The sequence below is a fragment of the Dipodomys ordii genome, unplaced genomic scaffold, assembly GCF_000151885.1.
Source record: "Dipodomys ordii isolate 6190 unplaced genomic scaffold, Dord_2.0 Scaffold43, whole genome shotgun sequence".
In the NCBI taxonomy this organism is placed as follows: domain Eukaryota; kingdom Metazoa; phylum Chordata; class Mammalia; order Rodentia; family Heteromyidae; genus Dipodomys; species Dipodomys ordii.
This window is the reverse complement of record NW_012267259.1, coordinates 14054329-14079269: the sequence shown is the minus strand read 5'-3', so window position 1 is coordinate 14079269 and position 24941 is coordinate 14054329.

Below are 24941 nucleotides of genomic sequence, written 5' to 3'. Positions count from 1 at the left end.
TATATATATATATATATATATATATATATACAATTTTCCCCCAAAGCTAACTTCAAATCATGATCTTTCTAATCTCTGTTTCCTGAATACCTAGAATACAAGTTGACCCATCAAGCCCAGGCAGCCTTATAGTTTTAATATCATAAACAAAACATCCTATTGTCTCTTGGGATTTTTCTCTCCAATATATCATCCATTCGAGCCTGCCTATTAATAATTATTTTGTTTCCTCTATGATTTCAGCATGTTTTCAGTCGGCAGAGTTTCTGTAAGTTTGTTTTTGCTTGTTCAATTATAGCTTATTTCCTAAATAATACATACCACTTTTTTGTTTAAACTGAATTACTTAATCATGTCTTAAAGTGCAGGTTTGTGAATCCTGTCCCACAGCTTCGAGGAGACATGTGAACCATGGACGCCCATGATGTCTTCAAACTTCATTTCATAAGAAGCAAGTTGACGCTCAGCCTATGATCTGCTGAAAAGTACTAAGTAGATTTGCATGTTATTAGTTTTATTTGCTTTGAAGCATATATTATAAAAGGGGGTGAAAAAATTAATCTGTTCTTCTGAGAAAATTAATCTCTTAGGACTAAGTAATTATAAGAAAAATATATATGTAAAGTAAATGTAAGAAAATCTATATTATAAAGAGAAATACTCTTTTTAATAAATAGAAAAACATAACATTAAAATCTAATGAGAAAAGTGAATGCTGGCAGAAAAATTTCAATTACGATTTTTTTATACCCAAGCAGATAATTAAAGTGTAGCTGGATACATTATGAGTTGTGAATGTAAAGAAAAATATTCGCAATCCAAATACATTTCAACTCCCTTGGGCAATTCAAGCGTTGTACGCTGTCCTTGGATGAGTCTTTGCTATGTGGGGTAAACTTTCCTGGTCATAAACATAGTCAGCGTGTCTCATGTGTTATTAGTATTCCAGAGAACGAGTGCAAAGATGAGTTGGGAACGAACGGACGGAGCCAGGGCCACCTTCTCCATGGGCTGGAAGCAGGCAGTGACAGGGTGCGGTATCCAACCGCCCTTCACTTCCACCGAGATTATGGGAAAAGCTCACTTGAAAGTGGAATCAGCTTAGAACTGCGATCTGACAAAATGCTTCCTAGGAAGCGGATTTGGGATTAACTGATGTTCAGCTACGTTCTAACAGGAATAATTTTGATCAAGTATTTTTAAATGAAGCCATAAAATTACTTAGTATACTTTTGCCTTAGTAGAATTTGGGTTCTGCGGACAAATCTTTCAAAGAGTTTCCTTCTGAATGTCACTGTGCTCCTCCTGTGTGCTGGTTTTTATTTTTTAGGCTGTGGTGGAGGAGTAGAATACCAGGGCTGTGTGTGTATGTGTGTGTGTCTGTGTGTCTGTGTCTGTGTCTGTGTGTCTTTGTGCTTCTACCATTCATATTTTCCTTTATAGGAATCCTAGCTGGAGTTTAGTGAAAAAAATTGTATAATTTCAAATAATGAATGGTTTCCAAAATGGACTTGCATGTCTCAGGGGCAGAGCCCAGGTTCTGAGTTCAAGCCCCAAGACAAACACAAAAGAAAAAAAATCTAATCCACTGAGGAAGAAAATAAGTGGTGCTGGTATACAGAACCTGTTTTATCCAACATAGCAACTGGTGCTCTGCTGGTCTTCTGGTGAGACCACCCCTCACAAAGCTCACAAAGTTCTGTCCTTCTGTGAGATCACTGGGGCCTAGGTAGATCAACCTCAAGCAGACCACGTCTGTATGTTGAGCTCACCCACAACCTTATGCCCTGCATCTCTCTACAGCAATACAGAGGAATTCCCTGGATTCCAGCCAAGCCTATCCATAGAGCGTCGCGGAGCCTGCTGCCCAATGCCATCCCAGTTCTGGGGAGAGAGGCGGGCTCTGAATCATAGCATCCCCATGGAAGGTCGAAGGAGTGCATTATAGCTGAGCCTGCCCCAGGAAAGCAGAGAGTTCGTGGGCTGGGAATTTACTGTTCTTACTCCAATCCCAGGTTACATGGGATCTTTCACAAGACAGATTTTTAGTAGGGTAGAATCCAATCCCCAAAACACAATTTCCAATATCTGCATGGCTATATGGCCTGTGCAGGGAATATCGTTCTACTTCACCAGAAACAGACCTTGGGAAAGCCTTTCCTAAGAGATGTACTCTTTTCCTCCCCATAGGGTTCTCTTGGTACTCGATATTGCCAGCAATCTCTCTCAGACCTTGCTGACACCGTCGTCTTAGAGTTTAATAGCTGTAACTCACTTTTCAATTGTGTTGTCAAAAGTAACACGACTGTTACAAATGTGTCACGACCATCTATCATATTTCATCATAAATGATAACACTCTTGACATAAGGTGTTTCCAGGCAGCAGCCTGCAGGCGTGTTCTGGGATAGCTGTGTTCCTCTGGCAGATGAAGTCGGCCTCACTGGCCCAACACGAGTTAACAGGGCCGCTATCCGACAGACACGGACTAGCTGCAGAGCAGGGCTGTTCTCGGTTCCTGATTTTGGCATTGTGGAAATCACTGCTGGAACTTGTTAGAGTCATCTCAGTTAGAATTAGTGATTCTCAGTAAGTATTTTAAAAAGCAAGGCACTAGGATCCTATGGATGAATTAACACATTCCAAATACACTTGAGTTAAGATGTGGGAAGCTGAGCTAATTTTCTCTCTGTATTAGGTTTAGTGATTTCTAAACTGTGCTAACTAGAAATTGTTAAATCCTAATCAATAAATTATGGAAGGGTTAACGCAAAAGTAAAGTCAGTTGGGAAGTGCTATAAAAATAAGTATACACTATAATGCAGGGTATAGATTTTATATACTGACTCAGTATCAAAATGGAGGTAGAAATACATGGTCTTTTCAAACAGTGCTCGTGTAATTCGTGGAAAGAAAGCCAGTGAGGCTGGATTGCTGACAGCTGGGTTGAAAAGAGAAGAGAGAAACTTAACATTCCAGTCATCCAACAGCCTCAGGAGCCGTATGTGGCCTTGCTGATGTCTCTTACACTTGTCCTGATCTCAGCGGAATAATATTTGAGCTGCTACTGGAATTTGCATTTTAGTTATAACAAGTTGTTTACTGGTAGAGTGACTGGACTTATAAACTGTGTTCATGGTTTACTTAAAAAAATCATTTCATATTGTTGCTTTGTAACTACCTTTTCCCTTTCCTAATTACGTTGGTAAATGTGCTAATAACTTAACACAAAGAGATGGCCAAAATGTGTTAAGTGACTTTACCAAATTTCTGCAATGAAGTCTCTAAAACGTTGTCCTCTGAAGCGGGAGTTAGGATCTGGCTTTGAGGGGAGGCACACTGGGTTTAGTCTTTTATTCCACCCTTGCACTATATTGTAAAATAAATAGCAAGTTGATTTACATTTAAGCCCCAGAAGTCTTATGTAGAAAATGAAATGGACACAGTTATAGAGCCTGCACCATAAAATTGTTTTAGGGACCAAAGGTATTGGGTAGGTAAAAGGAATTAGCCATAAACATGAGGGTAAACATCACATATTAATTTCATGGATTGTCTCTCTGCAGGCAGGTTCTCTGGAGCTAACTGTGCCCAGGATTGCCATTACTCTCCAGGGGCAAGTGGCCCAGCAGAAGGAGGTGCATAAGCAGGTTTTCTTCTGGTATCTAAAATATTCTCTAACCATGAGAGCAATCAGCGGTATCATGGCTTCTGCAGGCGGGTTAACTATTCACCTTGAGAAGTGAATAAGTCAATAACTTCTTTCAAACTTTACTTTGTTGAAATGTCATGGGATAATAATGTTTGATTTCTCTGAGCAGGGGGATGAAGCAGATAATGACTTTATTAGTATTTCAACACTCTAAAGGAGTGAAGTTTGTTGGTGATGACCTTTTTGTAAAAAGAAGAATATTTAAATGGCATAATATTTTCTGAAGCATTTACAAACTATTGCTTTCATAAAACCGAGTTTACTATTCTATTAATGTAGCTGAGTTCAACAATCTAGGGATTAGGGTTTAGAAAAGCAAATTCAACAGCTTTGTACATGTCTTATATATCTATCCCTTTATTAGCAGTACTGAGTCATCCATAATGTTTAGGTGAAAAATAGATTAACTAATGTTTCACTTTATTGTCCTGTTGTCCCAATGATTCCCTTGTTGTGCTATTTCCTCTTATGTCTGCACTAAAGTTTTGTAATGTGAAATGTTTCCTTTTTTTCTCATATTTATTTTCATGGAATTGAAATATGAAATGAGAGGCCTTGTTTTATTTTCCTTATATTTGGTTTGCTCAGGTGTACACATGTTACCTATTACTACTTCAGCAATAGTAGAAATGATTGTGTAAAACCTCACATTCAGTGAACATGTGAGGATATATGTGTGTAGAAGGAGAGACGGAGAGCAAAAAGGGTGAAGAAAGGGAGAGAAAGGATTTTGATATTCAAATAAGAATTTTGAAAATATATTTAAAAACTAATAGGGAAAAATCTAATGATAGAATCAAACATAAAATACAAACCTTTAACTTGGTGCTGGGGGCTCACACCTATAATCCTAGCTACACAGGAGGCTGGGATCTGACGATCACATTTTGAAGCCTGCCAAAGTAGGTTATTTCTAATAATCTCTAAAAACGAAAAAAAAAAAAGCAGAAGAGGAGCTGTGGCTCAAGTGGTAGAGTGCTAGCCTTGCGAAAATAAGCTCAGGGACAGCTCCCAGTCCTGAGCTTAAACCCGAGAGTGTACAAACTTACAGTATCTCTGTTTTATGAAATGTGTCTATTCTAACATGTTTAGGTTTGCATATTGCCATAGAAAAAATTAATACAGCAACCAGATTTATTTTGTCATAAAACTTCCAAGAATGACTAAATTATATGTGTTTCTTTGTACTGTTGTATGTATTCTATATATAGAAAAACTCAGATTTATAAAAGAAACAAATTAAAATTTCATTAGCATAAGAGAGTTTTATACAATATGTTTTTGCACTCTAATAGATTGTACTTATTCCAGTTTCTACTCTTTAATTAACACATACTTTTAACACATGTTTTACCTTTAAAAATATTATTGGCATACAAATAAATGGTAATCAAGAACTTTACATTTTTATGACTTGTGTTGTTAATATACGTTCTTCTTATGTAGTCTAGAAAATGAGGTTATTATGATGATTTCACTGCCACATGTACTCTGTGTTCTTGCTATTGCTTCCAGAAATATCTGTCTTTCAATTGAGAAACTTTGCTGATATTAATTTGACTCTTATCTTGATGTTTCACCGCTTCTCCTACAAGAGTGAATTTGTTTTAAATTGCTGTCCTATATTATTTTGGCTATAACATATTTTACTTGGTATTATAATTATTTTCTAGCAAAGCATTCTGCTTTAAATTATATATTACAATGGAAACAATCAATTAGAATAATTGCAACTCTGCTTTAGGTACAGTACTGGTTCTTCATATGGTTGAAGAATTGAACACCTAAATGAATATAGAATTGTAAATGCTGAAGATGACTCTAAAGATCCGAGGTGCTTCTACAAAAACATAACAGTTGTTCAATTTTCTGTGTAATCTATGCCACATTATTTTGAAGTTCTGGAAGGGATAGAGTTTAAGTAAAGAAGATAAATGGAAATAAGATCAGAGAGATGACTATTTAAAAGATGGAGAAATGGGAAACTGAATGATAATAGTGGAAATAAATATTATAGAAGGAATGTTAAAATAACCTGCTTATGTGAGTGAATTTTAATTGTGACACAGAACTCACCCAGTAATTAAATACAGTTGTTAATTTTAAACTGGTGAGAGAAATTTAATTTATTGTAAATAATTAAATGAGCTTTCCTCTCATGATTATTTATATCATAATGAGCCAATTATTACTAGCTATATAAATTTACCCAAACTCAATGGCAAGCAAACAGAAAAGGTAATTAAAATTATGGTCAAAATGAAGCTGGAGTGATAAACTTTCCCTCGGTAAGTGCTCCAATGTATTTTGTGAATTATTCAGATTTTTATACAGTCATAATAATATTAACAATTGACACTTATATTTTATAACCTCAATAAAAACCCATGTATAATGGATAGTATTAAATATTAGAGTATTGCAACTAAAGTCATATACTCTTAATAATTCTGTGCAGTTTTGTAACTTAGTTGTGTAATTTATTGCTCTGAAATTTGGAAAGTAAGATAACTTTCTCCTTTATTTCTCATCGATAAAATGTGAATAATAATTTTAGTTCTTGAAAGAACATTGTAGGGATGAAAATCTGTATTATAAAGAGTTTTGACCACATTTCTGAAATTAATCAGTACCCAATCAATAAAATTTTATAATAATAATAATAGCAATTATTATGATATATATATTATGATAATGTAACTTATCTACTCACCCAAGACAAATGAACAAAATAAAGCCTAGGATATTCAGTTTCAAGTTATACTATAAAGTTCAACTTTTATCTTGTGGTTTTTCTGTACATCATAAAGCCAATAAGCAGTGTACAACAAGAAAAGGGAGAGATAAACAAATGAATGACACTTCAATAAATAAAACACTTTCGGAATTTTTAAATGAATTCTTAGCCATCTAGTTAAGTTATAAGAAAATTCCTTAATTGCTGCACATTGAGCAAAAAAGGACAAAGAAACAGAACTCGCCTTAAATTGAGTGGAATAGCATAAGATAACAGTAACTCTTTATAGGCAGAGCTTAAAGAGCTGAAAACAGGGTGGATAATGTCACACACAGTACTGGAATTTTCTTTTGACATCTACTTCATAGATCTAACATATGGTAACATGGTAATTCATATCATCTGCCTTCTTAGTGGTTATTCCTCTGAAGACATGTTGTAATAATGCACCTGAGGTAGAAATCTACATGATTATTTTCCTATCAAATGTAGCAAGGCATCCTAGTTTTAATTATATGGGTTGAAGTTAAATCTCACATACAGATCTAGTTTTTGTTGTGTTGTTGTAGCTCCTTACCTAGATTTTACTGCTAAACCAACATGATTGCTACAAAGTCTCTATAATATTTTTTGTACCACACCTAAAATGTACATAAGAGATACTTAATTTAAAAACTATGATAAATGGAATATTTATAAAATATGAGTGTAATAACACATTCAATATCAGACAATAGCAGGAAGTAGGTACAGTAATTATATTTATCATCCTTGTCAACATGGCAGTTTTCCTCTTAATGACTACTGTTTCCTGCCAGTGAAGCCAGGGTGGGAGAAGAGAAGTGGGTAAAAATCTGTGCACCAGGACTGACACTGCAAGTGTGGGGAAAGTGGGAATGCATTCTGTATAGAAGGCATTTTACCTATGTCCACTTTAAAGGTTTCTTGATTCCATATAGTAAGAATAACAATTTTCCCCATTCAGCGAAAATAGGAAATACATATGATAAAGAATAAGAAAGGTGCCAAGTAGAATTGTATACTGTCAAAATACACATTGGTGTTTGGACAAAGAACTTGCACAAATGAGACAACTCAATATTTTAGCAGTTCATTTGAGGAATTAAAGTGTTCAAGTCTATTTATTATCCAAGTAGGATAAACTGACATTGTAAACTCAATAATTTGTACCATATTAATTCAACAGAAAGAATGACACAAATACCACTACATATGGTTTTGGAGGCTTTTCATCATGTGTTGAACCTAATGACTTCCATCTCCTATTGTGTAGCAGCTTGTATTCAACTTCATCTTCGCTGTAAAAGCACAGACAGAATCTATACTATATTTGCTCACTCTTTTGCAGCAATGTTTTTTATACTCCTAGTTTTTTCTTTTTTGAAAGTAAGGATTATATTATGCATTATTATTATCTATTATATGTAGGTAGTTCTACAAAGGGGCTTCGATTCAGTCAGTTTATGTGCAACGCATTTTCAGTATTACCCTACCCCTCATTCTCCCTTCTCTCTCTCAACCCTAACGCACCCTCTCAAGTTACCTGGCTCCATTGTCATCTGTGTACATTGGACATTATGACTCCACTCCTCTGCCCTTCCTCTTGTTTACCTTCCCTGCCTTTGAGACACCAGGTTTCACCTTGGTGTTAAGCTGTCAGTTCGTTCTTCACAGGAGTCACGCCATGGGAATTCTCATACCACACGTCAGTCAATTGTTCATTTGTATATTCATATGGCCCTATACATGTTTTCACACATGTTTATTATTTAGATGTAATCTCCACATTTTGGAGCCAACATGTGCCCTTTGACTCTGGGAGCTTGCTACACTTCACTCAGCATAATATTTTCCCCAGGTCCTTCCATTTCTCTCTCCAAGGGACACATTATTAGTCACAGAAATTGTTGCCATTCTTTAGGCCATCTGTGCTGAAGTGATGGATAATGTTTTCTTAAATATTCTTTTAGTTAGTGGCATACTTTAGCAACAGATGGCTTATGTTCTATGTTTACAGTATTATTAGCACAATCTCAATTTATCTGTAAAGTGCTCTCATACCAGTGAGCTCTGGTCTTTTTTTCTAATAATTTCTCTATTTCTCAGATCAAAAACTTTTTGTATTATACCCTACAAATGTAAAAAAGGCATATATTTATTAATGAAGCAAGAATCAAAATAACAAGTGACATTATTCAAATAAAAATATTAAAACTACACTAAACAATCATTTGTTAGTGACAGACACAGAGTAAAGCACTTATTTTTATATACCTATTACAACTTGGTAATTATCTTAGGGAATGTGTACATTTATATACACATTATTTTTAAATACAACACTTACTAAACATTCATCTTCCATTTCTAACATAGAGCCACAAATACTTATAAAATTATTTGTAGATGTGACTACTAAATCTTTTAGTGCAGACAATATACTAGTAAGTTTGTTAGAATGATCATACTCCTTACTTCACAATTTTATGTATCTGATTAAAAATCAAAAATCCACAAGCAACAAGACTATTTAAATCACACAAATAATTCACATGCAATGTATTAGACATTTCCAATTTGTCAATTTTGCTTCTTTCAATTGCTAAAAGTGCAAGAAAAATAATACAGGCTGAATAAAATCACTTTTGTGAATCAACACATTGTTAAAGATGCTGTGCTCACATTGCCACACAGCTGTGGTCTTTTTGTGATGAAACCATTTATACAATTGAAATTAGTTTAAAATTCTGCTGCGAATTGAATGCTTGCACTGAATAAAGATTGTGTTTGGGAAGAAACACATTTGGTAATTACTGTAGTCTTCACAAAATTGATTCATTAGTCAAATACTAAGATTCAAGGGGTTATTGTGCTGTCTTTAGATTGACAGAAGTCTGGCTTTTTGATGAACAATCCCAATGTTTCAGGGTTCATACACTGTTTACCACAAGCTTGCACTCATGAATAAATGAGAAGTAACCAAGGATGCGAAGGGAAACAATGAATAGACCAACAACCATATCAAAGAAGCCCCAGACATTCTTGTGTCCTCTGACCCACACTGCTCCATGGAGTACAAAGCCAGTCTTTCCCCTGTACTTTGCAACAAAATGTTGTTCACCCTCTATTTTGAATTTCCCTCCCCGATCCATTATTGACCTTGTTTTCAAACCCCTTTTGATAACCAACTCACTAAACATCCTTCACCCTTCACCTGTGGAAGCTGATCTGTCAGTGGCTGATGCATGACCTTGCTCAACACTGACCTGCTTTGTGCCCCAGGATATCAGCCTACAAGAACCCTTCCAGAGCCAGTTTCAATATCAACTAGTAATCAAAGAGGTGGTACTTAATACAGTTTTTCTGTGGTAGGCAATAGTCTTTCCCACAAGTTTTCTGTCATATATTGTACAAAACAGCTGAGCCAGAAGTTTCATGTTCATTTTCTCCCACTGCTTAGGTAGAGAAAAAAATTTTAACAAGTTAAAATACAATAGTCCACATTATATATTGTTTTGTGCTTAAAATACATTTTAGTGTTTAAAAGGTAGTTGAGTTTAATTTTTTTTGGGGGGGTGTCTGGTCGTGGGGCCTGAACTCTGGGCCTGGGCGCTGTCCCTCAGCTCTTCATCTCAAGGCTAATGTTCTACCACTTGAGCCACAGTGCTACTTCTGGCTTTTTTTTCTTTTTTGCTTATGTGGTGCTGAGGAATCGAACCCAGGGCCTCATGTGTGCAAGGCAAGCGCTTTACCACTGAGCCACCTTCCCAGCCCTGAGCTTAATTTTTAAAATGTATTTTTAAAATAATCAATGGAGTGTATATTTGCAACCTGAGGAAAAACTTATAAATACTTAGCTAGTTAATTATAAAAAATAGTTGATCATCTTCCTATGACTAGTACAAACCAAATTATTTTGCCAAATTTATATACTAAACAATGAGAAATTAACACACGTATTTCTTCACTCATTTCAGCAGGGCCTTGCTAAGCCAGTATTTATTATAAGACAATTCAAGTAATTCTCTTATAGAAATGTTGAAAGATATATACATTGGCAAAAATAATTTAGCTTTGATCAACTCCTCTAATAGCTTATCAAAACACAAAACAGGTCATTAGATGCTTTTATTTTTTTCTGAATTTTTATAGGTTTATATTTTACATGTAGAACTGTAATTCATTTAATTTTCTTTCAATATGAAACACGAGGTCTAGAAACAAATGCTCTTTCTTTATTCTTCATGTGTTCTTTGAACTCTCTACATTATTTGTGCTCCAGTTTTGGACTGTCTTGTTCAATTAATCTAGGTGTGTCATCTATCTCCAATACCACGAACCATGCTGTATTGATTTTCATGGTGTTAGGCAATCTTGAGTTCTGTTTATGCATCCATTTAGCATGGAGGGCCTGGAGTCTTAAATATGACCCTGGTTTGGGAGCAAGAGCTCTGAGAGGAAGAAGCTGCTAAGGGAGGACTCTGAGGACCTCCAGAGGCATGCCCTGGACCATTCAGCAATGCAGCCATAGGTGAGTGAGCCAGGAAACAAGCCTGGAACCACTCCTCAACAGGCTGCCATCCCGCACCTATCTTTCAGCTACAGTGGAGGGCCTTATAATTCACAGGCTGATAGTGTAAGATATTCAGAATGGTCTTATTCAGACAAGTACATTAGATTTTCTGTCCATCTGTTGTGTCCTTACAGGTAAGTGCTTATCAAATGTGGGAAATCTATTCTCAGTAGTCTGTACTACGTGGGTACTACTCAAATGGAGCTTAATCTGCAGGAGCAATTAATTGAGAATATATATATATACATATATATATATTCACATGAATGCACAACTAAATGCTTCTCTAACTCAAAGTCCCTCTATTGGATTCCAATTTTTATTTTTTTTAACTGACAAATGACAATTGAAAAAGTATGGGCCAATGTAAGTGGGAATTAGAAATTGATTTTAACCTTTGACCATTAAATATTTGGGGCAAATTATTCATGAATACACAATAGAATCTGAATTTATCATTAAGGTTCTGTTAGAGGCTTGGAAAGGGGTTTTGTGATAATATAAATCAAAGCTTGCTTTAAGGTATATTTCTTTCAATTAGCAATAATCGTGCCTCAGATAAACCTCATTAGCTGCGATACTGCCAAAGCTAAGGTATATATCTAATCTTAATAAATTTTTTGAAAATATAATTTGGAGTAAACATTTTATTGAGATAGAGAATTTAATACTCTTTCTAAGAGAAAGTATTACTAGTAAAAATATTGTTTTATAACTACTGCCTGTGTCTCATGAATACAGTGATTTTTTTTTAATCCATGGCCTTACAATGACTATTACCATTAAGGCATGGCTCATTCCTTAATATACTTAAAGAGAAAATGCTACTTTAGAGGTAGAGATCAGAAGATGGTATCTCTAGGCCAGCCCTCACAAAAATTATTAGGATCCCAGCTAGACCATGAAGGCAGGGTTGATAATGCCTGTTTGTATTCCTTGGTACATGTGAGATATAGGTCCAAGCAACATAGGGTATCTTATTTGGAAATAGAGCTAAATATATCTGATATGCATTTCTCAAATGGTTCAAACATGCTTAGCAAGTATCAGGCCAAGAAGGAAATCTTGGTATTTCCAAAATTAAATTCAGATGGAAATGAAGTGAAAATGAAATGAAATAAAATAAAATAATAAAATGGCAAATACGATTTTATCAGCTGCTTCTACTCCTGAAACCAAGTTTCTTACAAAGCAGGCATCATGCTGGTCTGTGAATTGTCTAACCATTACATGGAATTTCACTTCTAATCTAAACTTTATTGATAGATTGCAGAGTTTCACTGCCACTCATCTTCAGAAACAACAGGAATTGATCCAGGTTAACAACACACTTGAACAATTGTGCTTTTTGTAGAAGGCATAAGTTTCTGGAACCTAGGATTTTTACTCAATAACTTTCTCTTTGATTTTCATCTGGTTTTTCTTTTAAGTCTAAATTCTGAGACCAAATGCCATACTTGTTTTTTGATTTTCAATTTGTTTCAAAAACATCCATTACGGAAGTGGTGCTGTGGCTCAAGCGGTAGAGAGCTCGCCATGAGCTGAAGAGCACAGGGTAGCACCCAAGCCCAGAGTTCAAGCCCCACGACCGATAAAACAACAACAAAAAAAACCCCAAAACATCCATTACATACATATTGTCTATTGAATAAATAGCTAATGATGGATCTACTATACAAATTACTCCATTTCGTATTTTGAAAGTCTCTTTGATTTTTCTTTTGCCAGTCTTGGGGCTTGAACTCAGGGCCTGGGCATTGACCCTGAGCCCCTTTTGCTCAAGGCCAACACTCTTCCACTTGATCCAAGCATCACTTCCAGCATTTTCTGTTTATGTGGTACTGAGGAATTGAACCCAGGGCTTCATGCATGGTAGACCACAAAACCACATTCCCAGCTCCTACTCCATTTTGTATTTAGTGAGTTATTGATAACACTATCACAGGAAGAAAACAGAATTCCATGTTTGCATTCCATGTCTAGAACATAGTAGAATAAACACATGTAAATATCTTTTTTTCTGCACTTTCTAATATTCATCCCAACTTAGAATCACTTAGCCTAGGGGTATTTACAATCCATTCTCATTTTCAACCATGTTTTAAAAGTTGCTCACTATCGACCATTTTCCTTAGTTTCTTACATACTCATTTACAATTCCTTAGTAAAACCTTCACGGTAGCAGTGTGCCTTCTCTCCCTGCATTTCTCACGTTGGCTTGGGATGACTACAACCCTTGTTCGACTGTTTTTATGGCTCATGGTGTGTAGCTGAGAATGAGGAGATTGCTTTCTGGGAATAGAAAGTGATGAGATTACTACCATGGGATGCCCTAGAATCTCCAACAAACATAATATTCATCACTCAGGAACCTCAAGAGTGGAGCAGACCCCTGAGAACTGAAGAGATGGGGCCACTCTCAGAGCCTGCAGGCCAGGCTCAGGGTGGACTGCTGCCCTGAGGGACCTCTGGTGCTCAGCCACAACGGGACCTTTTACAGCAGCACTTGCTGCCTTCAGAATGACTCTGACTATGCCAAGTAGAAGAGAGATTCAAAACAACTGGAAGCAAAGGTCAATCTCAACGATGTCTAAGACGAGATTTCACAATAACAGGTGAAAATTAATTCATACAAAGGATTTCAACCAAGGATGACCTTCTCTATGATCTAGTGGAGATCTGAATACATTAGTTCAAAAGCACATCATGTTTTGGAGACTTCTCTCAAGGGTGAAGAAGATCATAGAAGCATGTTTTAAAATCATGTTTTCATAGTTTCAATCAGTCATAAGGAAAAGACCAAACAAAACAAGACTGAAAGGTTTTCAGAAAATGGAGTGGCTCTTGTGGCCACTTCATGGTGCCTGGAGAAAAGAGTGTGTGCTGAGTGAGCTCACACTGTAATTGGGATGGTTATCTCATCACGCGAACACTGTGGGCAAACACTTCTACAGTGAAAGCACTCTTCAGCCAGGGAGACAAAAGCAGTATTTTTCTTTGTCTAAAATGTCATAATGTGTAATGATAATAGTGATGTTTCTACGAGCAGACTTCTCCACTCTTTCAACAGCGTGAAACACTGGAGTTCTAGCTCAATAAATTCTAGTCCCTGTCCTGTTATATGAAAGATGGGATGTATCAGCCATGAGAGAAAGGTCTGAGGAGTTACTGATAATATGAATTGAAAAAGACTTTTAGGCAGCATTGTGTGCATTTAAAAAATTTTTTATTGTTGTCTGTCTTTCCACTGAATAGTTCGTACAAAAGGTTAATCCGCAGTTTAAAAAGCGGCAGTATGATATCTTGGTATACTCACATCTTTCTTAAAATCTTTATGATAATAATTTCCATCCCAATTCACTTTAATGTTTATCTCTACATGTAAATTTAGGGTTTAAATCTCCAAATGTTGAATAAGCCTTGATATGATATAGACATAAAGCAAACTAGACATTACTATATTTTAGTAAGATTTATCAATACTGGGGTTTCTGACTGATTTTACAATGTTAATAATTCAATTTTGAGACTGCTTTTATTATATTATTTTATTATCTGTGCAGCTGAGTACAAACCAAAATAACCAGGCTATATATTTTTCTCTCTACTTATCTCTCTTCTGAAATAAAGTTCCTAGCTTCAAACAGCGAAAGTATCAGTTTTGTGGCATTTGTATTCAAAGAAGACACACTTAAACCTCAAAAAGTATCCTGTGGGGAGTAGCATGATTTAAAATGTAATCATAAGTAAACATGAATTCTAGCTTCGTTTTGTGTGGTATACAAGTGTAGATTGAAATATGGCAGATTCAAGGGAGAAGTCAAATAGCATAATTCCTTAGAAAGGCAAAGTAAAAGTTCAACCAAATAAACATGAGAAAAGAGTTACTTGCAAAGGGGAGGAAATGTATGCTAATATTGAAAAGGGTGTCCTTGATCAAGATGCATTGTATTTGCAAACTGCTTTGTTAAATGACAATTCTTTTATACAACTACTTAGAGATAATAGAAGAAAAGCAAGTGATATTAATATAGCCATTGTAATTTAACATATACTGTAATAGAATCTATTTATGGTCTCTCAACATACTCATAGGAAATTGTCTCTATAAAGCTTTGTAGGAATCAGTAGTGAAAGTTGAATTTCAATTATTTGATGGGAATTATTTTATGCTTGACCCCCAATTATTTCAAGATATCTTAAAACTCTGTCAGATGATTTTATTTCCCCAAGGCAGTGTGTGTTAAATCTAATCTGTGATATTTATTAATAAACAATAATAATATCAGAAAAAATAAAGATTTAGTCTAGATTTTAACTTATTTCCAGTAAAATATTCACATTTCTTTTGGCAATATTTGTAACATGTGGCAAAGGAGAACAAGTCTCACATACTTGGAGAAGCCTATTGGAAAACATGATTCGAATGGACACCTCGCCAGCTAAATACAATGTTATAATGTCAAATCACATCGAATGGCATTATTGGAATTTGAACTCTGGAACTTGAGCTTTCAATGATGGTCCTCTGTCACTTGAGCTATTCATTTTAGCTAGTTTTTTGAATAGGTTCTTAAGTTTACCTGGGTGATGTTAAGCATGTTAAGCATGATGTTAAGCATAATGCTTCACTCTTCTTTTTGTTGTTGTTGTGGTGGTCAGTTGTGGGGCTTGAACTCTAGGCCTGGGTGTTATCCCTGAACTCTTTTGTTTAAGTCTAGCATTCTACCACTTTGAGGCAAAGGGCCTCTTCCAGTTTTCTGATGGTTAATGTGATATAGGAGCCTCACAGACTTTCTTTTCTGGACTGGCCTTGAACCCTGATCCTCAGATCTCAGCCTCCTGAGGGGCTAGGATTATAGGCATGAGACACTAGTGCCTGGCTTTCAACTTCATTCTCAATAATAATCTTTAGTGTCAATTGAAGCCATGCTGATTTCAGAGCATAATGGTTGATGGACATACTTCCAATGACTTCTTAACTAAGAAAAGAAAACAAGTAGAAAGGGATCAGCTCAACAGTCCAACAGGTTTTATTTGGGAGGAAAGCCTGGGAGGTAGGAGTAAGTCTTCTTCAGCCCATCTGATGGGGAAACGGCACACCCCCTTAGAGCTAGGGTCTCTTTAAATATCAGGCAGAAAGAACAAAGGTGAAGCAGGTGAGCAGATAGTAGCAGAGTGGAAGAGAGATCTTATTCTGAGTGAGGAGTTTCAAGACTTCAACAGCATATGTGTCTGCCAAGGGTGACAGTGGCAGATGTGGCCTCAGTCCTAGGCTCTCTTCCAAAACTGCTGGGTGCATTTGTTGTGGGGGGGGGAGGGGGGAAGCGAGAGCATGACCCACTGGCTGGCAGCAAGGATGGTGCTAAGAGACAGCTGCAACAGGAAAGGTGAACACTTTCAGTGCAAATCATTTCCCATCATGCACACCAAGGTATTTTTTTAAGTTGATCCATTAAATCTCACTTTTAAAATACATTTTACATATGTTTTTATGTATACATTTTTGCATATATAGTGTTTTCTATGTTGCATTAAGACAAAACCAAACAAAATCAGAACAAGGAAGCTTCATTACTATAATCTCATCTCTATTACAGTTCTAAGAGAATGCTATTACTAAAATCTGAAGAGGGTACCATTACTAAAGTAGCTACATTTTTGTACCTTGGAGCTGAACCAGTAAATATGATCATGAAGCCTTTAGGAAGTGGAAATTTAGAGAGGTTGATCATCATCCACTAACAAATCACTCTGGGTTAAGTCTCCATGTGTCTGCCCATTTTACCTCAATTATTTCCACAGAACTAAACAAAAGAAAAATTTCTACCTCTGACTTCTTGATCAGCACCATTTATAAAGTAAGGTGTAATTAATACTGGTTATTTGTCACTCTTTATTCATCAGAGATGAATATTCTCAATGTCCTTAAACTTATATCTTTTCCTTGATATTTTTTTCAAAATCTAAAACTTCCAATCCGTTTTTGAAAACAACTTTGGAGGTGAGGCAAGTTAGCCATTTGGCAACATCAGGCCAAACAAATATAAGGACATTCCTTGTGATACCTTTGTGCATGTGTCCTTGAATTCATTGCTTCAAACCCATTGTGAATACACTCAGTGGATGGATGATCTTTCATAAACGGTCAACAGCAAATTTTCTCATATTCCTCTGCCTTTGTGCACAAAAACCAGATCCCAGGCAGAACTAATGTATAAGTGTACTTTGATTTCATAAAGCAATATCGTAAAATGACATTGATATCTTTATTGTGGAAGTAGGAAGACAATTCAGGGTTGACATACTGACAAATTTGAGGAATTAGGGTTGCATTTTTTAAATCACCAAAAGTCTGACATAAAATCCATAAAGCTGATAGTTTTGTGTCCATGTTGCAGGTTTTTGACCTTTAAATTCCAGAATTAGCATGCTTGGGTCAATAAATTCCACTAATGTCCTCAATTAAAGTCACTATGTCCTCATTATACTTACAAGAAGACTGTCACAAACAGTTTGCTGTGAAAACCACCTGAGTGGGAGCATTTCTCCCTTCTGAATATCATGAGCACATTCTATGTTAGATGCTTTTAGAGCAATGACTTGAACCAAGTTGGAAGCTGCATGGATCTACACAAAGATGCAAAGCCACATGATAGCTTAGACATGAAAATGGAATTTCATGGAGATATGCACTTAGCAGAAACCTAATCTACAATATTTATACCATTAGTGAATATCTTGTAAAAAATCCATTAAGTTTTCTAAAGTTGACTTCATTTATTCAACAAGCATACTATTTGAGCAGTACTAGATTAGATTAATGGAGAGAACAATGAATACAGCAGCACTCCTGACCTTAAACATTTATGAATAGGACTAAATAACCATTTATTAAACTAACCACTAAAACACAAAATGATATGGGATGCATTAATATTTTTAAAATTGTTGTATACTAACTGAGAAAGGATTTCAAAATGCTGTAGAGATCCCAGATTTCACAGAGAAAGTAATAATACAGATAAAACAGTTAAAAACAAACTCATTCTGAGCTTCTCACACTGAGCTTACCTTTACAAAGTAGAAGCCTAATCTAGAATATGATTATGTTCCTTGGAAACAGAAAATGTTACACATGGTTATAAAACTCAGAAAAATAGTTTGGAGAAGCTAATGTCATACACATTGTTGTGGTAGTGGTCTGCTAGGTGCTACCTCTTAATATCTATAGATCAAACCATCTATAGAGTTTGTGGAAGGGCTTTTATTTATTTTCATGTGAAAGGCAGTATGACTGGAATCAGCTAGCATGAACACAAAAGCATGATATATTGCTGACCTGAAGAATTTTCTATGAAATGGAGGTGTGTCACCATACAAAGTAGCTAGGAGGTTGATGGCTTGTTAAGTATACAAAACTTTACTTTGGCCACATTAACAAGAACATGCTGACTGTCTCTCTATTCTCAAACTGACTTCCCCTGCTTTGGACAATGAGCATGTATTCCTCCCTTCAGCCAAGGGAATCTTCTAGATCAGGGGATGTGAGGGGGATGGGGGATTTATTCAATTTTAATAGGTGCCAAGAAGATTGCCTTACAGCCCCATCTCCCTCTACAAATGGAAAGGCCACCCCTCCTTTTCCAACAAAGAAAGACATGTTTCAAAGACAGAGCCCCAGCCTTTCCCCAGTGCGTGTGAGAGCCAGGTAAAAGCTGCTGTGCAGCCTTTGAAGACAGATTTCAAATGTTGTTGGGTTAATATTTCAAAGTATTTATATATAAACATATACACAAAATAGGCACAAGTACACCACGTACAGGTATATCCATTCGACTTAATATGTCTTGTTTTATTTCTCTAACTAAACTTCCTGTATGGCCCTATATCTGCCCTTTGAATTATTGGAAAGACTTCTGTCTTGCGCATCACAGAGAAAAATAGAGAATTGGAAAAATGTCAGAGAAATATCAATCTAAGATGATAGGTCCTGCGCGTAAGCCCCAGGACCCACAGAGACACAGACAGACACAGACACAGACACACAGACACACACACACACACACACACACACACACACACACAAGTGTGAAACAATTAAAATAATAGATCTCAGACAAAAGTATCGTCTGCATTGACTAATTCAAGTTGTAACATAGTAAATGCTCTCCTAAGCCATAAGACAAATTAATAAGAAGCATTTCATAAAGTAACATTGCAATCACCAGAAAATAAACAATGTAACTGCAGTTCCCTTAATAATGTTTTAATATTGCACATAGAAAAACAGTGAATGTTACTTGAGAAATAGAGTTCAAATTCGTACTTTTAAACATTTTATCTCTCATGCGAATCAAATCACATTTCAAACTTCATCATTATGAGGAAACTTATGCTGGCTCACCATTTAAATATAAACTTACATCATAAATTCATGTCACAGTTTCATTTATCTTCAGTCTGTGAGATCTAGATAACAGCTCATGTTCTTATGGAAATGGAAGGCTTTCTTTATGCGCTATCATCTGGAGAGAAATGAGGTATTTACAAAGCATCTGTAAAAATCCAGACTATATTGATTCTATTCAGGAGAAATGCTGCCCAATAATACATCTATACATATGGAAATCATTTCTTAAAATGTAACAAAAGTTGAGAGTCTTTACAATATCCTATCTTCACCAGTAAAACCTCAAGGGAGATGACAAATTCTGTGATCAGATTATAATGGAGAGTGTCTGCTATGGTTTGAAAAGTTTTTATTCTCCACGTGTGGAACCTTTACTGTTGGTGTGAAAGTGTTTGAAGATGAGATATCCTGGAAGATGTTTAAGTCATTGGAACTTGATTTTACAGAAGAATTAGTACTGTTGTAAATGATGGTATGGAGTGGAAATGCTCTTCCTTGTTCTTCTGCCTTTTGGGAAAGAGTGTCTCTTTCCTCTGGAGAATTCAGAGTTCAAGGCACAACCCCAGAAGTTCACATGAGCCATAAATGCATACAAAAATATTAGTGTCTACATTTTAGACTCCTCATTTCAGAACTGTGAGAACCACAGTTCTGTTCTCTATAAATTATTCAACGCATTATAAGCAGTTCAAAACTAAGCCACTATTTGAATGCTGAATATTGAATTATAAAGTAACTGGGATTTTCATAAAATTATCTGGAGTAATTGAAAGTTGTAAAGCTGTACAGGAGAATCTGTTTCTCCAAATTATAAGACCTGCATTAACAAGAATAACATCTTTTCCTGAAGTCAGTTTAAATGACATAGAATGATTGGGTATACAATGCTAACTTAGAAAAGCAATGCTAACTTACGAAACAATGCTTTGGGCCAATGTTTCTATTTGGGGATATCATTAGCAAGACGTTACAATATATATTGAATGGCGTTTAAAAGTTACAACTAATGACATAAAAACAAGAGGAAATTTATTAAGCATTTATTCATCATCTAAAGTAAATGGTGTTAACTCATTGTTTACTGACTTTCTGTTCTATTTTGACTTAAGGGGTCTTGTACAGCATCAAAAGCATAAATCTAGCAGGCATAGAACTGAAAGCAACAAAGGACTATGTAGTCTACTGCATTTTTAACAGTACTAAGAGCGTAAACCTGTTTAAAATATTAGTATTTCCCTCATGAGACACTCAAATAGATCACATACCACAGTAGGGCCTTTGAGCCTACAATGATCTCTTGCCTGTATCTTTAAAATAATCATCTGAAATGCCAGCCCAACAACTTTTTTAAATCTGTGATTAGATGAATCTATTGTTAATAGACAACTACAAATTACTTAAGTATGAATTATAAATCATAATGGTATCTTTATTTCTCAAGAATGATAACTAAAACTTCTTCATTTCCAGGAATCAATAATAAGGTGACTTGAGGGAAGAAATCACCCATCTATTAACATCTGGATAATGTCCAAAACAGCTGCACAATTGATTTGCCAGCAATGGCTTCCCAACGTAAGCTGATTGAATTGAAAGAAAGAAGAATTAAAATGAATGAAGCAAGAGGTGAACTATCTGTGTTTAATCTCCAGTTTCATCAGAAATCGATTAACTAGCTGACTTTGGGTCCAAAAGAATTAATTATACTCAGTCTCCAGTATAATTAACAACACGATGGCCATCTCCCAAAGTATTCATTAAACAGTCAGGAACAATATGAAATTCAAATTAAAATTGGAAAAGAGATTAAATAGAAGTAGTCATCTCTAAAATGAATCATACTACATTTGAGATGAAATCATTTGAGCAATACAAAATATGGAAATGCATTTTGTGTTATATTTAATTATCATTAATTCCAGCACGGCAGGCTGGCAGCTATTTTAGGCTCATTACAAGGACTGAAATGGCATAGAATTCTAAAATGGATCTATCCTCGGTGGGATAATGGGGGTGGGCTTCAAAGTTAAGGAAAGTTTAAAAACAAAGTTGGGAATTTCACTTAATTTCCTACATTTTCAATTAGAAACAGACATTATATAACAATTATTGCTAATGCATTTACCAAATCACAGTTAGCGACAGTGTTCTCTTGTTTTAAAGGTTTTGTGGATTTCAAATTATCTCATGATATAAAATATCCATGGTTTAGTTAATGAGGTAAGTGTGAAGTGAATATCCATTCCATAGAGAATGTATTTTGTCAAATTACAGATTCACGAATTTTAGCATTTTATTGCTCATTATTCCCTTATCAGGCATTCAATTTCTTTAGATAATTATGTTTTCAGGATGAGTCCTGCTGATATATTATTTAACAATATTTGTTGAGTGACACAATACCTCGTGTTTGTCAAAATACACGTTGAAATGATTTTTAACATTTGATACATTTGAAAAACACACATACTCAATATATTTTACTTTTTGATTTATTTACCTGCTAGCAGAGATGAAGTTTTACATATCTGACTTTTTGAAATGACACTGTTTATTCAATTTTCATTGGAGGGGGAATGTAATTTCAGATATCAAAAATACTGAATTAAATAAGAAGTGAATGGTTTCTAGTAGATAAACCTAGATTCTCAATAAACCTAGATAAACCTTGATACTAGCTACTAGAGAAACCTAGCGGACAAACATTATTCAACTTTTACAAACGTTTCTCTCTCCTCAAAGGTAGACATAACTAAAGTTAAGAGTTTAAACTTTTGAAATATTACAAACCCTTTTTATTTTTTGGTCAGCACTGGAGTTGGATGTCAGGATTGGATAGGCACACAATCCATCACTAGAGACAAGCTCCTGTCGTGTTTTTATTTTCCAGACCTGGGGAAAGGGGTGGACGTGTGCACACACTGGAATTCCACAGAGGGATGTCATCTCAGCCAAGGATGCTGAGTAATCACCATCTTCATTTCAGAGGACACTTAAAAAAATCTCAAGCCCTTCTTAAATTGTAGTCTCCTACTACCTAGGCCATGCTAGACCCCCAAAGAGATTCATGGGAATACAGAGTATTTTCTTTTAATCATTAGTAAAAACTATTTAAAAATGTATCAGATGTGATGCCAAAAATTAATGAGCTAATCATCAAATAGACAGATACATAATGCATGAAAATGATAACTTCTGTAAATTAGAACCTGCATCTGGGAGAATTGTGGAAGACCATTAGCAGTGAAAAATCTCTAACTACCCGAAAGATCACATCAGTGTATTGTGTTGGAACAGCTGGTGTTACCCAAGTTCATGAAACGTGTTGTAAGGGAAAAGACGTTGAAGATCCAGATCAACAGAGGTCAAAAGAAATCTGCAGCAAAGCCCAAAGTTGCTGTATCAACAGGATTTTGTCTTTTAAAGTCACCACACATCTTTTAACAAGAGGAAAGACAGCAGGCAGCCACTTTCCAGTCCCTAAATGAGTGAATCATATTGTCAGCATGCCACAGATATCATCGGGTAGCAGTGTCAGCAACTTTCCTCTGTGCTCCCACTGCATCTCATAAACTCAGCAGATACCACACTGGCTTCGTAAAACTATGGGGAAATCAAATCCCTCATTCCTCTCTACAAGGAAGTGGTAGGCACTGTGCTATAAAAGTAACAATAACAACAACAAAGATCATGAGGACAGCATCAAAATCCAGAAAAGCATACATGTTATCCAATTTCACCTCTGTTTCTCTGGTGCTCGATCTGAATTTGCCCATTTTAGGTGTGTCTTTGTGAATATATTTCAATGAAATGGGTGGACAACATTATTCAATGGTCTCAGCATGTTGATCATCAAAGAAATGTCAGTCAAGCATAGTGAGATCATTATTTGATACCTGTTAGTGAAAAATCAAGACAAGACTGGTGGAAACGTAAACAAACTTCTTGTATGTTCTTGGTAGAGACATAATTCAATACAGTTATCATGGGATGGAATTTCCTCCACAATTAAAAGTGGAACTTCGATTTGAACCAACAATTCTACTTTGGGCATTTATCCAAAGGAAATAAAACCAGTATGTCAAATAGATATCTCACTCTTCTTAACATGCTCTGTCAATTTTTGAGTTAAAGAAAATGTTATAGCTTAGTAAATCCTACCAAAGATAACAATTTAAAAAAGAATTCAATACTGTGGATGGCATTTGTTTTACTTGCTTTTCTGCCAATAGAAAGGAATGCCTGTGACCATTAATTTTAAACAGAACATGTTTCCTTAGCTTTGATTCCTGGAAGGACCTGTCTATTACTGATTGGTCTCATTGGTAGGACCGTCCTGAGGCAGTGCCTCTGGCTGGGAGCATGTGGTGGATGTCTTATAGCCAGAAAGAAGAAGAAAGAGAAATTGACTGAGGTTGGACTCTCCTTTCCAAGGACAGTATCCAATGACCTTTAGTCTAAGTACCAGTTCTCATCTTCTAAAGGGTGCAACCCTGGATTCAAGGTCCAAATTATAGCAAACCCAAAGAACTTCCTGTTACGCAGTATAACCCAGCATGGAAAGAGACTTAGAGCTTGACTTCATAGAAACAGTAGAACAGTGATCACCAGTAATTAGAAAAGCAAAGGTGGTGAAATCCACAAAGTTGTTATAAAAATGTTCTGGAGATGTAATATAGAGCATGGTGATTGTAGTTTGTGATTGTGAATAGTATGCTATATACATGTTATATACAAACATGAGGCCTTTTGCTTATTTTCCTTCAATAAAACTGAAAAGATACAATTCCTCTCTTCATTAAAATACTGTGTCATTGGGCCATGGCTGTAATCATTATAAACATACTGTGTACAATTCTTCCATACTAAAATGGCAGAGATAACTAGTTGTGGCAGAAACTAGAGGAATTCAAAGCTGAAATCATTATCAAACCCCATTTTCAGGCATTGTCACTAATAATATGACATTACTCATTGAATTAGTTGTGAATTTGGACTTTACCTGCATCTATTTTTGTGTTATTTTCCTTCATTGACCTGGAGTTGAAATCCTGTTGATAATCATTTCGCTATCTCCTTCATGTAGAAGTAAATGTTCCATGTTTTAATTATATACTACAGTGTATGTATGTGTAAGCTACTGTGTTTATTTTAGCCCGCAATATTATACCTGTTTCTTTGATTTCTGGTTGGGGATTGTCAAAGAGATCACTGAGTAGATATGTTCCTAATTCCATTAGTTACTAAAACAAAATATAAACATGGAAGGTAGACCTTCTTTTTGTAATTTAAGGGACTTAAAATTATTCATACTTTAATATAATTAAGATTTGATTGAATACAAAATTTCACATAACCATAAAGGGCTTTTGGGATGCTTGGATTTTTCCCTATTCATGCCATTTCCTCTCCACATATGATAAAACTTTTATTTACAGAATTATTACTATTTTAGCACAATCTTGTTGGATTTAATGTAAATTAAA